At 48.4% G+C, this 4,472-nt stretch overlaps 1 pseudogene; it reads left to right on the forward strand.

Annotated features, from left to right (window-relative positions):
• The first annotated feature begins 1,451 nt into the window (after window positions 1–1,451).
• On the forward strand, window positions 1,452–3,875 carry LOC122140856 (annotated as a pseudogene).
• The last annotated feature ends 597 nt before the right edge of the window (window positions 3,876–4,472 follow it).

Here is a 4,472-nt window from a genome sequence, read left to right on the forward strand (position 1 = left end):
CACTCCCCTACAGCAGATGAATTACGTGCTCTCCACTGACTTCACTTCCATTGGTTGTCGCTTGCGAAATTCGCTGTTTATTTGCATAAAGTTGTAGAATTCTGAACTTTTGTCACTTGACTCGCATCATTTGATATGCATATATTCCGTAGCTCGTTTTGCCGGAAGTCGTCAGCTCTCCATTGAAAATGAATGGGATTATGTCGCTCTGTCGCTGTGTGTCGCTGTCGATGTGAACAGGGCTTGACTCAGCTGCCGCAGTTTCTCCTGAGTGGCTGCAGGAGCACTGATGACTACACAGCCATTTCACGATTGGCCAGATTGACTGCATGACAACGATCACGTGTGTTTGGGGTTTAAATCTGTTTTTAGAACAGTAAAGCTTTTTTACTGTAGTCGTAATGTTATATTGAGTCACGTTTATCATAAATCACTGATCAAAGCATATATTCCCCCACTTTATTAGTATTTAAATGATGTTTTATTAACAAGGTTCGGGAGGAGCGCGTCAGATACACGCTCCCCACGACTCCGAGGCTTAACCTCGCCTCTACCGGCATCACTTCCAAATTTTCCCCCGGCTTCCTTTTACCTTTCGGCTGTGCCTACAATTCCTCCCATCGGGAAGTTGGCCGCATTTAATCCTGAGGCAAACGGCGATAAATTCCGATGCTCCGTCCTTGCGAAGGTAAACAATGCGGATCTGTACGATCTAAGTTATTAGTCTCCCAGCAATCCGCCAAACCTCACTCCTAAGTCCACAACAACAGGGTGGCCAATATATCGAGCAAAACTCGCAAGGCCCCGAACTCGCCTCGCTCGACACCTCCATTACACCGCGGCGCACAAGACCCAGCTCTCCTTAAGAGCTGGCTCGCAGCGGCAGGCTTCCAATGAGACTGGGCCGTGCCCCTGATCTCACCACAGCAAAGGCTCACTGGCTTCCCGCTTCGACTCAACCTTTTACTGTGGCTCTTCCGGCCGCAGTGTCATCATGCAGCCGGGCCTCAAGCTCTTGCGCTAGCGGCACAGGCCATGTTGCAAATACATTTTTAGGTAAGTTGCTAAAACGTGTCGTTGGTTGCTGAAAGTTGTTAGACGACGTTGTGACACAAGGATCTTGATATTGTTTTAAGCCACGTCGCAGATGGCGTAGAATACAAAGAAATTTCTATGATTTTCTTAATTCACGAGACGTGAGTATTACTAGGCACCTCTTTCCAAGTCTCTAGCCAACGTGCGCATCGGCTAGCTTTTCAATACTTTCTTCTTAGCGTGATTAAGAGGAAATGCATGTCTTTTCAAACCTAATAACTTTAAAGTTGCCATTGGTTTAAATGAAGTATGAAAAGCAATTACTGATACTGTCCTATTGAACAAAACTTAACATAATGTTTTAACAATATAACGTACATGCACATTATATCAAAAGCTTTCAAGGGCATCAACGTCCCGACAATTGTTTCTACATGTCACTGTGTAGTCTAATCCTTGTTTGGCTAAACTTTCAATTCAAATGTACACAATCTTTAATATTGGACAAGTCTTTATGACAGAAATGCTACAGCAATTATAAATCCTCGAACGCGGACATCAAATGTTGCCATTTTTCATTACGTTCAGCCATTTCACTGAAATAATCTGTTCAGCTTTCCCCCATAGGTGGCATGAATTAAAGAAGGGTTTATGATCAGCCCTTTCGAAGCCCCGCCTTCTCAGGTTTGCATTAGCCCGATCGGAGTGGCTACTAGGAAATTTTCAGGTAAGAAATGCTTAATAGTTGATCTGTCATCACCACATAATTCCTCAGTCCCAAGCATTAATAGCTTGATCCCTCTCTACGAATTTTTTCTCGAGTACCAAGACATAGATCAGGCAGTCAAACTGATTAAAATCACGGGCCTAGGAGCCTGGCTTGCAAAAAATATACATCACTTCTGCCTTCAAATCAGAAGCAGTTTGCTGGATCTTGTCCAATAATTATGCAATTCCCCACATTATCCACCTCCTAGATCAGTGGTTGCCAAACCTGTCCTGGAGGCCCCCCTGCCCTGCACATTTTGTATGTCTCCCTTATCTAACACACCTGATTCCACTCATCAGCTCATTAGTAGAGACTGCAAAGAACTAAATTGGGTGTGTCTGATTAGGGAGACATACAAAATGTGCAGGGCAGGGGGTCCACTGCAGGGCAGGTTTGGGAACCACTGTCCTAGATGATTTTCTGGTCATTTCACCTTCCAAGGCAATCCCAGCCGCCCACATCCTTACAGTCCAAAAAGTTTTGTTTTCCGAGCTCAGGATCCCCATCGCTCAGGAAAAAACCATGGGTCTCACCACATCCATTGAGTTCCTCGGCATCAACCTAGACTCAGCTAAATTTCAGCTCTCCCTGCCCAAGGAGAAGATAGATAGAATAATCCTCGTCTCCTCCACCCTCCTCGGCAACCCAAGCTGTTCTAAACGCGAACTCCTTTCTCTGCCCGGGCACTTAAATTTTGCAGTGCGCATCATTCCACAAGGACGCCCCTTCATCTCGCATCTCCTAGCTCTCGCATCTTCGGTTCACGCGCTCGAGGACCTCATTCCCTTATCCCACGCATGCCGCGACAAACTTAAATTATGGTTAACGTTCCTTAAACAATGGAATGGGCTTTCACTTTTCTACAACAAACTCGTTTCGTCTCCCATCGACATACAACTATTTACAGACGCAGCCCCCTCGATCGGTTTCGGAGGTTTCTACCAAGGACGTTGGTTCACGTCCACATGGCCCCCCCAGCTGCAGGACTCAACCCAGTCCTCAGCTCTTTTCGAGCTCTACCCCCTCGTGGTAGCAGGCTTCCTGTGGGGGAACAAATGGGCGTCTAAAGGTATCTTAGTGCACTGTGACAACGAAGCAGTCGTTCAGTGCATTAATAAAGGCCGTTCTCACCCTCCCGCCCTCATGCCTCTCCTTAGACGTCTAATATGGATCACAGCATGCGACCAATTTATAATAATCGCTAAGCACGTTCCAGGTTCAGAAAACCAAATCGCTGACTCCCTGTCTCGTTTTCTGTTCAAAAATTCAGGACGCTGGCTCCAGAGGCGGACCAATTCCCCACCAAACCCTCATCGGCCACCAAAATATATATATATATATAAAAAAAAATCCTTTCAATCGGCGAGACGTACCCATCCGATACCACAAGCATTAAGCTCCCACCGAACACCGGCGAGAGATTCGCAACTAAACAACCTTAACTTTCCCCTCTCATGGTCATAGAGACTTACCCATCTGGTGTCGCAAGTATTGAACTCCCACCGGATGCCGGCGAGAGCGTCCCGACTAGATAACCTTACCTTTTCTATTCTATGGTCAGTGAGGCTTACCTATTCGATGCCAGGAGCTTGAGCTCCCATCAGATGCCGATAAGAGCCTCCCGGCTAGACAACCTTACCTTTTCTATTCTGCGGCCAGCAAGGCTTACCCGTTCGTTGCCAGGAGCTCGAGCTCCCTTCGGACGTCGGTGAGAGCCGCCCGGCTACTCAACATTGCTGTTCCGTCTTTCGCCTGGAGAGGTTTACCCATTCGATGCCTGGAGTTGGAGCTCCCATCGGATGTTGGTGAGAGCCTCCCGGCTAGGCAACCTTACCTTTTCCATCTTTTGGCCAGCGAGGCTTACCCGTTCGATGCATGGAGTTGGAGCTCCCATCGGATGTAGGTAAGAGCCTCCAGGCTAGACAACCTTTTCCGTCCTTCAGCCAGAGAGTCTTACCCGTTTGATGCCGGGAGCTTGAGCTCCTATCGGATGTCGGTGAGAGCCTCACGGCCACACAAACCCACCTTTTCCGTCCTACGGTTGTCGAGGCTTACCCATCTTATGCCGTGAATAGCGAACTCCCATAAGACGTCGACGAGAGTCTCACGGCCACACAAACTTACCTTTTCCATTCTACGGCCTGCGAGGCTTACCCAGCCGATTCAGTGAGCAGGAAGTCCCTGTTGGATGCTGGCGAGAGCCTCCTGGCCACACAACTTTACCTTTTCCGTCTTACATCCAGAGAGGCTTACCCGTTCGATGCATGTGCTCCCATCAAATGTTGGCAAGAGCCTCCTGGCCAGACAATCTTTACCTTTCCATTCTACGGTTGGCGAGACTTACCCGTTCGATGCGTGTGCTCCCTTCGGACGTCGGCGAGAGTCTCCCGGCCAGACAATCTTTACCTTTCCATTTGATGAGTCTCGACCTCCCGCCAAACCCTGCCTAAAACCCTCTCAGCTATTCTCACATCTTTTAATCCCACCTGGCGAGGCTTACCTGTTCGATATTCTGAGTATGATACTCCATCGGATGCCGCGAGAGCCCTCCCAGTCGGGTTTTCCTTTTCTCTCTCCCCGTCCGGCGAGGCTTACCCATCTGATGCGTGTGCTCCCTTCAGAAGTCTGGCGAGAGTTCTCCCGGTCGGGTTTCTATACTTGCCGCCCG

This window comes from Cyprinus carpio, chromosome B19 (assembly GCF_018340385.1).
Source record: "Cyprinus carpio isolate SPL01 chromosome B19, ASM1834038v1, whole genome shotgun sequence".
NCBI lineage: Eukaryota > Metazoa > Chordata > Actinopteri > Cypriniformes > Cyprinidae > Cyprinus > Cyprinus carpio.